The sequence below is a fragment of the Dromiciops gliroides genome, chromosome 5 (genome assembly GCF_019393635.1).
Source record: "Dromiciops gliroides isolate mDroGli1 chromosome 5, mDroGli1.pri, whole genome shotgun sequence".
NCBI classification, from domain to species: Eukaryota; Metazoa; Chordata; class Mammalia; order Microbiotheria; family Microbiotheriidae; genus Dromiciops; species Dromiciops gliroides.
Window position 1 is genome coordinate 77,309,743 of NC_057865.1, and position 12,746 is coordinate 77,322,488.

The window sequence follows — 12,746 nt, forward strand, 5'->3', positions numbered from 1 at the left end:
TCTTGAATTTATGGTGATGTTTTTATGCTGTCAGTCTAAGTAGTTTTTGCAGGTTTTTAAAAAATACTTCTAGGCAACAACATTAAAGGCTATGCTATTAGATTCCCTCCAAAGAAAACTTGAGACTGCAGAAACACTAAAGTGTTTATTTTGGACTAAGACCATACTGTATCCGATAATTCCTCTTGAGGCTGTACTCTTCACTTTCCACAGAATTTCCTCTTCCATGCTTCTGTGACATCCCCTCCCCCTTTCCTCCTTTCAGCTCCTTTTTATGTGTTGTCTTCCTGTTAGAAGGTGGGCTCCTTAAGGACGAGGAATAGTCCCTCTGCTTGTCTATCTATTCCCAGTGCTTATGATAGGAAGGGGAAACTACTATAGAGCTAAATAGGAAAAGTTAATAAAGCTGATTAATTGGTATCTGGTCCTTAACTGTGATCACATTTTAATCAACACTTGAACTTTGGATTATGAAGTTAGAGCAGGAATGGATCTTAGGAACCATCTGCTTATCTCAGTACGGTTCTTTTTTTGGTTCCTGACTTGGTGGTGACGGCAGAGAATGATGGAGAGGAGCTGAGGAAAGATAGGATTAAGAGGTTGTAGGAATTCTGTTCTCAATCTTTCTCTTTCTATATTTCAATAAACCCTTAAAAAATCTAAACTTGTTTTATCAGTGATTTTAGTCAGTTTCCTCAAAAACTGGGGGAACAGTTTAGAACTCACATTTAGAATTTTAAATTACACAGTTCGGCCATCTTTCTGGGCTCAGGCTTCAGTTTTGTCGTCTATAAAATGATGGAGGTGGACTATGTAACCTCTGGGATCTCTTCTTAATTCTCCTGTAGTTTTTGAAAGAGTCAGACTATGGGGGCAACTAGGTAGTGCAGTGGATAAAGCACTGGCCCTGGATTCAGGAGGACCTGAGTTCAAACCAGCCTCAGACACTTGACACTTACTATCTGTGTGACCCTGGGCAAGTCATTTAACCCTCATTGCTCCTCCAAAAAAAAAAGTAATTGGAGAAGGTTTGAAAAAATAAATAAAAATATAATAAACCACTGGTAATACTACATTATAAAACTAAGTCAATAAGCAGTCTGTAGAGGGGTCCTTATGTTCAGTTTGGTGGCCTCCATATTTATTTGAATTTGACACCAATATTCCAAATCCTTTGTCTTTTCTCTCTATAATCTCCCTTGGTGGTCTCATCTCTTCTAATGGATTTAAGTATCATCTATACAAATCCTATTTCTGTACATCAAACCCTAATATCTTTCCTGAATCCCAATCCAATATAATCAGTTGCTTTTGAAACATCTCTTCCTATCTAGGTGAACAGTGGATAAAGCACTGGGCCTGGAGTCAGGAAGACCTGAGTTCAAAACTGGTCTCACACACTTACTAAGTTTTGTGACCCTGGTCAAGTGACTTCACTTCTGTCCACCTTAGTTTCCTCAGCTGTAAGATGGAGATTAGAATAGCACCTACCTCACAGGTTTGTAGTAAGGATTAAATAAAAGTTGTATAAAGGGCTTAGCACAATGCCTAGCACATAGTAGGTGCTACACAAATGCTTATTCCTGTTGTCTTCCTAAATGTCCTGTAAATCAATATCCCAAACTCAACATGTCCAAAACAAATTGGTTCTTTTTCCTATCTCTTAACCTGGTCATCCTCTAAGCATACAAATGATTGGAACAAAATCCAGTTAAGGTCAAGGTTGTATTTCTAACACCATGTCACTAACCTATTCAATAAACTACACTGGATGCCTATTACTGATAGGATCCAATATAAACACCTCTTTGTTGCATTTAAAGCCTTTAACAACTTGCTTCCAACAACAACTCTTCCCAGGCCTTAGTCTCCTTCACTCACTGTAAAGTCCAACCAAATTGTATTTCTGGGCCAACATTCCATCTCCTTCTTTCCATCTTCATATCCTGGGATTGGCTGATCGCCATGCCTGAAATGCAATTCCTCCTTACCTCAGGGTCTTAGAATACCTAGTTTTCTTCAAAACTCAGCTAAAAGATCTTCTAGTTGCTACTGTTCTACTCCTCCCGCCCCCACCCCCCAAACCATTTCTTCCCTATTCAAGCCTGTGTACAAAACAAAGGTTATAGTCAAGTATACTGCCTTTAGTACTCCCAGGCAAACTGAACTACTCTGCACCCTTGGTAGCCCATATCATGTTTCTAGCCCTTGTGATGGTCAGGTTGTTTCCTATAAGCAGAAAAGCCTGCACCCCACCTCTGCCTGCTGGGTTCCTATTCATTCTTTAAAGCTCCACTGAGCCCCTCCCCTCTGCCTCCAGCCATTATATCAACATCTGATGAAAATTGAGTATAAAGCTTATGTTCCTGGGGCGGCTAGGTGGCGCAGTGGATAGAGCACCGGCCCTGGAGTCAGGAGTACCTGAGTTCAAATCCGGCCTCAGACACTTAACACTTACTAGCTGTGTGACCCTGGGCACGTCACTTAACCCCAATTGCCTCACTAAAAAAAAAAAAAAAAAGCTTATGTTCCTGCTATGCTTAAAACTCCAGGAAAGCAGACACCTGTCCTATTTAAACTTTGCATCCCTCCTAGAGTAACATAGTGTTCTCTTCACTCCATCTGTCCGTCCATACATACACACAAATATATAGACACACACACACACACACACACAAAACCTCTGAAACCCATGATAGAATCTTCACACATATTTGTAGAAACGATTGTTAGCCCCTAACGTCCTACTGAATTGCTGAATAAAGCTTAGCCATGTTCCATAACATGTAGTTTCTTGCATTTGAAGAGGATGCTCCCAATACACCAATTAAAGCTTTTCCCCCCCACTGTGCTGAGGCACTAAGGTCCAGGGGTGGGGTTAGGAAGCAAAGGTGATATATGTGTGACCTGGTTCAATTGCTCAACTTTTACACTTGACACAATCAATGGCATAGGATTTGTCAAAGCCAAAAATGAAAGGCAATCATTCTTCTCCCTCCCTTCCCCCCTCCTAATGACTCATTCCCATATGCAATTAGCAAGAAAAGGTAAAGCTAGAGGGGGCAACTGAAAACTAGGCACAATTCTTTTGGGGGACATCAGTTCTTGGTTCAGGAAGATTATAGAATGGCTGATGATGCTGTACTGTTTGTCTGTAACTTTAATGGCTCTTTAAACTTTATTCCAAGAGTGTGTACTGCCTGAAAAAGCTCTTCTAGAAAAATCATTATCTGTCATAATGAAAGCTTTGATGCCCTTCGCATTGCCCTAGTTAAAAACTTTAACAGCTTAAAATGGTAGACCAACAATAGAATAATTTTTTCACTTATGGTTTCTTTTCAAAGGCAAGTAAATGTCTGTTTAAAGAACCCTCCTCCCTTTTAGGTATCTGCATATCCACTAACACCATGGAAATTACTTTAAGTAGCAGAATATATACATTTAAAATAGTAAAATAGCTTCCATAAATCATTCTGCTATTTTTATGTAGGAAGAGTTACTTTTAGTGAAGGGAACAGGGGAAGAAAGAGAAGGAAGGGTCACTGTATTGGATGTTGAACCCATATCAAAGTTTTCTCCTTATACTCACAAATAGTGTGAGTCACTAGGAAATGACTCATTTGGCCCAAATAATATACGGAAGAAAAACTCTAACTCTAATTGTGCCTGGTTTTAAGAAGTTCAGTGTTAAGCATTCCCTACTAATGTATGAAGTGTGACTATAAAGACATATTCCCATCCCCTTTTTCTTAAACACACACACACACACACACACACACACACACACACACAGCCATAGCTTATATATCCAAGTAAGTTCTGCCCCTGTAAATTATCTTGGAATGCCGTATGCCTATTCTGTAATGTTGCCATTCTATAAAAATGTCTGGAACTTTCTGTTCTTTTCCATTTGTCTTTAAAGCCAATATAATAGGACACAAGAAAGTCAGTATGTTTAATAGTACCTTAAAAGTGCACAGGGGGCAGCTAGGTGGCGCAGTGGATAAAGCACTGGCCCTGGATTCAGGAGTACCTGAGTTCAAATCTGGCCTCAGACTCTTGACACTTACTAGCTGTGTGACCCTGGACAAGTCACTTAACCCCCATTGCCCCGGGAAAAAAAGTGCGCAGCAAGATTATTCTGCTTTATCACCCATCTTTTCTACAAAATTTTGCTTCAAGGTTCAGTAGATACAGAGAGCACTGGCCCTGAAGTTGGGAAGGCTTGAGTTCAAATCTTACCTCAGACACTTACTAGCTATGTGACCCTAGGCAAGTTACTTAACCCAAATTGCCTTAAACATCCGGGGCCATCTCCAGTTGTCCTTATGTCATATCTTCCCACTAGACTCAGATGGTTCTGGAGGAGAGAGTGAGGATAGGGACCTTGTACAGCCCTCCCTCACTTAAATCCAATTTGCTGTAAGTCATGACATCACTCCAATATCATGGTCCTCTTAGAGAATGAAGGACAGACAACAACAACAAATTTGAAGCCAGGGAATCTGGGTTCAAATCCTGCTGCTGTTCAACCTGTTTGACCTGAGCCAAGGCATTCTCACCTCCTTCAGCCTTAATTTCCTCAGACAACCATCATGCTTATTCCATCTCTAAATCTGTATGACAGTAGGCAAGCTGCAGGCAAGTCATTTTACCTTTAAGCCTCACTTTCCTTTAGATGACCTCTAGTGTTAATTTATCTAAAATCATTAAATTTGCCAGCTCTGGAGATATTTAAAAGACAATTAGAAATGGCAGAATCCTAAGTCTATGGCATTCTTAGGTGACCACTTTGAAAGGAAACACTCAGGGCAGCTAGGTGGCACAGTGGATTGAGCACCGGGCCTGGAGTCAGGAGGAACTGAGTTCAAATATGGCCTCAGACACTTAACAATTACCATCTGTGTGACCCTGGGCAAGTCACTTAACCCCAATTGCCTCACCAAAAAAAAAAAAAAAGAAAGGAAACACTCATTTTTATGCATACATTCTAGTATATTTATTTAAAAGATACATTATTTTAGCATTCTATCTACACATGCAGTGATTTTTCCAATCCTATTCACTATTGTTTTTGTTTGTTTGAGGCTGGATTTGCACTCAGGTCCTCCTGAATCCAGGGCTGGTGCTTTATCCACTGTACTACCTAGCTGCCCTAATTCCATTCACTATTATAATAATTCCATGTTTATTAATTAAAAAAAAACTCAAGGAAATATTAGAACATCAAACTAAAAAAGGAAAATGTATACTATAAGCTTTCCTCCATCTCCTTATGAAAAAGGGATATAATTATAACAGGGTTGCTTAACCTGGAGGGGGGGGAAGGGAAGGGTCTATGAACTTGGTTTTTTTTTTAACCTTTCAATAATAGTTTCCTTTATATTCTTGTGTTTTTTTATTTTATGCATTTAAAAAAAACATTATTCTGGAAGGGGTCCAGGGGTTTCACCGGATTGCCAAAGGCATCTACAACCCAAGCAAGGTTAAGAACTCCAACACCTCAGGTAACAGTTATTTGTCACTTAGTTTTTCAAAGAAGCATTCACATAATCACAGAAATCCTATTACATTAGAAATGGGAGGAATTACCCAGTTTACCACCCCTTATTTTATGTGAGGAATCCAAAGTCCAGAGAACTTTCCCCATTCCCAAGGTTAATTGGCAGGAGAGCCAATGTGAGTGTTCTTCATTTTATTTTTTTTTTATTCATGGCAGCCCCACGTACAATGGGGTGGTCAGAATTGAGGGAAACTGGGAATGCTTCAGTGGCATTCCATGTCATAATTCTGAATGCATTTTGTTACAGAAATATTGAATAAGGGATGGCTAGATTTTATTTCAGGTACGTTATAGGTTAAATAGACTGTTGCAGGCTGTCCTGGGAACTCAACAGACATTTATGTCATTGGAATAATGGGAAAATGCTTAGGAATTTCAAGAAAATTTATTTACAAAGAAACTTTAGAAACAACTCCATTTGCAGGTGATGGGATGTTTTTAAACATATCCTAAAGGCAGTCTCAGTTCAGAATGTCCATAAAAGCCTAGATAGATAGCACTAGTTGGTTGTTGCTGTTGTTCTTCATCTTTCATTCTCAAAGAGGACCAGGAGGGTGATGTCTTGACTTTCAAGTGAATTGGATTTAAGTGAGGCAGAGCTGTCCTTGGTGTAATTAGGAAAGAAACTGTCATTATGAAAGGAGCCTAAATGAATCAGCTATGGTTTGGGAGAGGCCCACAACATCTTTAGATGGTCCAAAAACACTCCACCAAGATAGAGCATGCTTATTCTCATGCTCTGTGGTACAAAATTTCTTAAATAAGGAATTGTAAGCCATAAAGATGGCCTCACTCATTATCGCTGGACAAACAGTGTACAAAAAAAAAATCTAGCATCCCTTCTGACCTATGGCCAGTAAATTATGCCTCAGAGGTTCTCAGTTTGAAAATGCGATCGCTCCCAATGTACCACCAAAGCTAAAATCTCTCTTAAAGGAGTCTAGACCATGATTCAGAGATGATGGGAACTTAACACATGGGTTTGAGTAGTCCATCATGATATACAAGGGATCAAGCCCTGAGAGAGCAGCCTAATCTACTATAAGTGCTTCTGGAAGTGAGCCAGATATCTGAAATGGAATAGGAACTTAGTGGATTTTCTGACCTTTATAGTCCACCAGTTGTAGTGTATACAAATTGAGAGATGAGGACATAGTTGCAGCACATGATAAGATTTAGGAAGTTCACTCTCCAAAGGAGAATTATAGCTTTATTAGAAGAATCAGCATATAGATTCAGATATGTATTTTGTAATAGGTATGGCTAAGGGGACTTGACAACTTAATGGTAAGAAGATCAGCAGAAAAATGTTGCTTTGAAATTCCAATTGCTTTTAAATTGGACCACCTCAACCTCATATAGCTTTAGTAAGCTGCATAGCCTTCTGCCTACTCTTCAGAAGATTAAGGGCTGGAAACTTGAATAAAAGACTTTCTGTCTCCACCAAGAGCATAGCTTTCTGTACCTGTGTACCACATATTGAAGACAGTGGCCTGAATCCTATAATGAAAGGTTGTCATACTGTTGGAATACTGACCTACTTACTGTTATGAGATCAAGAATAGTTCTTATTTTAGTTCCTTACTGCATCTGATGTACTAAAGTATGGACTACTCTATATATTGGTCCAATTATATATCTATAAATCTGTGTGTGTATATGTATGTATATATATATACATACATACATACATACATACATACATATATATATATATCGTAGCTGACTGGCAGGTACAAAATGTTATCCTGAAATTGCTGAGCATAAATTACTCTTGTAGTTAGTTGTATTCAAAATAAAAAGTGGAAAATGTGGAAGAAGACTAAGCCTTCCCTTCACCTCTTTTGGAAAGAGTATTTTTCTCCATAGCACAATCTGAAACCTTTTGAGTAATCTTAATAAGAAAGCTTAGCGCTCATTCTCTGACTCGGTTCTGAAACTGTGCCCTGCACTAAATCATTTTTTCTTCCTTACTGAAGGCCTAAGCACTTTCTTTGAAGTAAACTGGCTGAAAGTTCACTGCTGTCCCTTTCAATGGAATCAGTGCAGTGACCAGACAATGGCAAGGGACCCTTGAACGGTCCACTTAGGAGCAGTATCCTTAGCCACTATACCTCAGCCAGATGAGGATAATGATCAAACTAAGAAAAGGACGAAATCTTTAATTACTTCAGTCAATGGGAAAGGAGAATCCATGGAGGGAGTGGTCAAATAATTGAATGGTTTTAGGAAAATGACTCTGCGAGGGTATGCCAAAAACTTACGTGACTTTGTCTTCTTTGGTGAAGCAAAAGGCTAACTGAACTTTTCACATGAACCTTGTAAATATGTTCTATAATATTGTGACATTTTTTTAGCTCGGGAATACTATAAATTACAACCTGAAAATGGCTTAACAGAAAATAATTTTCAAAATCATTGAAGTAACACTGCCTTGTCTTCAGTCTTCTAAATGTGAATGCTTGGATTAGAATAATCTTAATAAAATTATTTCTGGCAAAAAGATGAAAGAATGCTCCAAATCAAAACAATTCTAGTGTTGCATCTCATATTCAGCCAACTGGCAAAGATAGCAAAATATGGGAATAATCAGTGTTGGAGACAAGCATTGTTGGTGGAGCTGTGAATTAGAGCAATCATTGAGGAAAGCAATGTTAATTATACAAATCCCATACTCTTTGGCCCAGAGATCCAGGCCATGTGTTGGAACCAGCTTTAGTGAGCCAACTGTAATAGGTTTCAGTATAAGCATTTACACCTTGAAAATGGGCAAACAACTACAAATCAGTGCTTCAGTTACTATTACTGTCAATTGTCTGAACCTAAGAAGTTATGGAGAAAATATTAATAATGAAGATTAAAACTGTGTCCTTTAGGGGCAGCTAGGTGGTGCAGTGGATAGAACACTGGCCCTGGATTCAGGAGGACCTGAGTTCAAATCTGGCCTCAGACACTTAACACTTACTAGCTGTGTGACCTTGGGCAAGTCACTTAACCCCAATTGCCTCACCAAAAAAAAATGTGTCCATTATATATATATATTTTCTTTCAGGAGAGGATTCCTCTGTTGGGCATATACTTCAAGGAACTTAATGAGAAAAAGAAAGGTTCCATATACACTAAATATTTATAGCATCATTTTTTATATGGCAGCAAAGAACCAGAATCAAAGTAGAGATTGCTTCTTTATAAGGGATTGTTCTCTATGGAGTGGGATGGGGAGGAGAAAGATACAAAAGGAAATGTAGGTGATATAAAAACAATAAATATCAATAAAATTCTATTTGAATTATTTTAAAAAGAAAGGCCTAGCTCAAATCTCATCTCTGCCCCTTGTTACCTGTAGGACCTTGGGACAAGGTCATTTAACCTCTATAAGGCTTTAGAGTCTTCAAATGTAAAATGAGAGGGTTGGACCAGATGACCTCTAAAGTCCCTTCCAGAACATATGCCCTTGATCTTTGATGATACCTTACTATCTGGGTAATCTTGGGAAAGCCAGTCATTTGGTACCATGGACATTATTCAGCAGAGATATGTATTTCAGTTTCCTCCTATATAAAGTAAGGTTAGATGCCACTTCCAATCAATCAGAAACATTCAACAAATTGGTCAATTGAAGTGCATCAGACTGACACATCATTTACTTTGATAGAACTCCAAAGCCCAGAGGTATTGTGATGGAGTGCAGGGAATGAGTTAGGCTCTAGTCATGACTGCCATTACTTGGCTCTATGACCTTGGGAAAATCACAATGACACAATGACATTAATTTAACTAATCACAAAAGGGGGGGATGTTAATTGTATATGTTTAAAGTCCCTTCTAGCTCCAGAATTTCATGATTTAAAGAAAAATGTTTTTAAGTTTACATTCAGGCACTAGTATAGCAATAGGCCAACTTAAGATGTCCTTCCCCCTTTTCATGACTTAGATAGAAAGGTGATTTCATAAGGAAGTAAGTTTTTATTGTGTTTATAAGTAGTTGGTGCCATAGATGTTGTTTGACTAACAGCAAAGACATTTTTAGGCTTCTGTAATGGAATGCTGACTCCCAATTGCTCTGCTAGAAAAGCAGTTCAGTACTGGGGAGGGAGACAGTGAAAATTTCTGATTGCATTCATGCCTTTTACTAATCATTCACCACACGTACATCTGCCCCAGATTTGTACTTGTACAAGTTTAGAACTGTCAGAACTGGTTCAATCAAATGAAATGCCAATTCTTCAACAAGATTATCAATGTTTCTGGATTAGCATACCAGTCAAATACTCTCTAGTTAGACATGATAAAAAATATATCCAAACTACTAAAAGACTGACCTACTTTTTTTTTCTTTTCTTGCTTTCTTTCTTTCTTTTTTTTTTTTTGTATCTGCTGGGAACCAAGAAAAATCTAGGTAGCATTAGAAGCTACAGAATATAGGCAGGGTGGTTCAGTGGAAAAAGTACTGGATTTGGATTCCAAAGTCCCTGAAGTAATTCTCAATCCTGCCCCCTTGGTACCAATGTGGCCTTGAACAAATCACTTAAATGCTTGAGCCTCAGTTTCTCCATCTGTAAAATGGGGGACTAGATGGTCTCTGAGGTTCTTTCCAGTTCTTTTTTCAAAAATAACTTTTTATTGCTTCCTTTTGTTTTTTTATATTCCCTAAGTTTCTTCCTCTACCCACTTCCAGAGAGGCATCTTAGAAGACTACTTTAAAGGGTGGGGGGGAATAAGAGGAAGAGGAAGTCAGCAAAACCAATGCATTAAAAAAAACCCTGAAAATAAATTCAAAGCTCCACACTTATAGTCCTCCCATCTCTGCAAAGTGCTTTCTTCTAACTCCTCATTAAGGTCAAGCTTCTTCTTTTAAATGTTCCAGCATTTTCTTTTGTCTGTTTTGTGGAATACTGCATATACTACCAAAGTGTCACTATATGAGTGAAAAAACATGCATTAAGCACTTACTGTGTGCCATGTGCTGGAGATAAAAATGTAAAAACAAAGATAATCCTTTCCCTCAAGAAGCTTATAGAGTGGGGCTGCTAGGTGGCGCAGTGGATAGAGCACCGGCCCTGAATTCAGGAGGACCTGAGTTCAAATTCGGCCTCAGACACTTAACAATTACTAGCCATGTGACCCTGGGCAAGTCACTTAATCCTAATTGCCTCAACAACAACAACAAAAAAGAAGCTTATAGAGTAATAGGAGGACAATATATAAAGTGGAGTGGTAGCCAGGGAGGGATTTTTTGGCCCCCCTATCCTTTCTTATAAAAATCTTTGTTATAAGGGATGGCTTACTAGGTTAGATGGGGAGAAACATTCAGAAATGCAATAATGATAAATTAAAAATGCTATAAACATGGGGCAGCTAGGTGGCACAGTAGATGGAGCACCAGCCCTGGATTCAGGAGGTCCTGAGTTCAAATCTGGCCACAGACACTTGACACTTACTAGCTGTGTGACCCTGGGCAAGTCACTTAACCCCAATTACCTCACCAAAAAAAAATGATATAAAAACAAAAGATAACAATAAAAATCGGGTTTCTTAAATAAATAAAAATATGATCAACATTCTTTAAATTAGCATTGAGCTACCTCCCTGACATTCCCTCAAAATGGTATACACTTTCCCTGCTCCTATTTCAACTTGTTGAAATCCTTACCATCCTTCAAAGTCCTCCATAAAGCCCTCCTTGGTTTCCTCAGCCAAAAGCTGAACATTCCTCTTTTGAATTCTCAAAGCATTTTGTACCTGATGAATTTATCATATTCAAAATTTTTATGTGTATATCACTTATCTTTTCTATTAAATTATAACCTCTTTGAGGAAACTATGTTTATTTATCTTCAAATCATCCATGATATGCACAGTAGGTACTCAAAAAATGTTTGTTGAATTGAAGTAGGGCCACATTGAAGATAAAAAATAAAAGTGCAGCTAGGTGGCACAGTAGATAAAGCACCAGCCCTGGATTCAGGAGGACTTGAGTTCAAATCTGGCCTCAGACACTTGACACTTACTAGCTGTGTGACCCTGGGGAAGTCACTTAACCCTCATTGCCCTGCAAAAAAAAAATTAAATTAAAAAAAAAGATAAAAATAACTTCTGATGGACTATACAATGAAAGCCCTCATCTGAGCTCTTTCCTTTTAGTCTATGAAAGACAATAGAATTGCCTTCATTTCCTCCCTAAAACTGTAAGGTAGTTTTCCAATTTAATATTCTACCCAACCTTGTCTTCCAGCATCTCATAAGGAAAAGAAGGTATAGATTACTAGGAGGCTAATTCCCACCCCACATATTCATAAAAGGAAAGTTCAAGGTTCCAAGTCTAGAACGATTCCCATTGCCTCATTTGCAGGGAAACAGAATTAGGTTTTGTGAGATTGGTAAGCAAAAGAACAATTATTTGAAAACTCCAAGTGGAACCATCAAAATCCACAAAACTAGGTAGATCACAGCAAACTGTTTCAGAGCGGAGTCTGAGAACAGTTTTCACTGTAAGGCCACTGTTCCTAAAGGCATCTGCTTCCATTTTTTCTCTTGCTAAAGGCAAGGCTATCCTTGAACCCTGAGGAATTCTAACCAATTCCCCTTACACAGAATAGAAGTTACTGTGGGGCAGGTTTTAGTACACAATAAGGAACTAATAATTAAAGCAATTCTGAAGAAATGGAATGTACTGCCCCTTGAGAGCCAGTGAAATAACAAAAAATGTTTAGCATGAGCAGGATGGTAAGTCAGAAATGTCAGCAAAGGGATCCTGTGTGATACCAGAAGTCAGACTCATTGAAACCACCTAAAAGAATATGGGATTATATACCAGTTTTGCCTACCTGGTAGGAGCTACTATGAGCATCAAATGAGGAAAATATACACACACACACACACACACACACACTTTGAAAATACTTTAAAAATTTTTTTTAAAAACCAAGAACAGTTTTATGTTTATTTACTAAGACTTGAGGGGGTCAGAAAAAATCCTAAGTGCTAAAAGCTGATAGCCAAAAATTGCCAAAGAATGAAACAAAAACTTTTATGCCTATTTACATTCCTCAATGGGAGAATAGGAAGTAGCTTCAAGGGAAAGAGCATTTTTGGATATTGGCATGCAGATATTGCAACTAGCATTCAAAAGGCGATTCATAAGGCAACTTGGAGAAGAGGGCAAAGGAATCCCAAGCTCAAT

The 12,746-nt window shown here is 38.4% G+C and overlaps 1 protein-coding gene across 4 annotated transcripts in view; it reads right to left on the bottom strand.

Moving 5' to 3' along the window:
- Positions 1-12,746, bottom strand: part of LOC122729745 (phosphofructokinase, platelet) — an 85,531-nt gene that overhangs the window by 59,873 nt on the left and 12,912 nt on the right. The window lies entirely within an intron of this gene.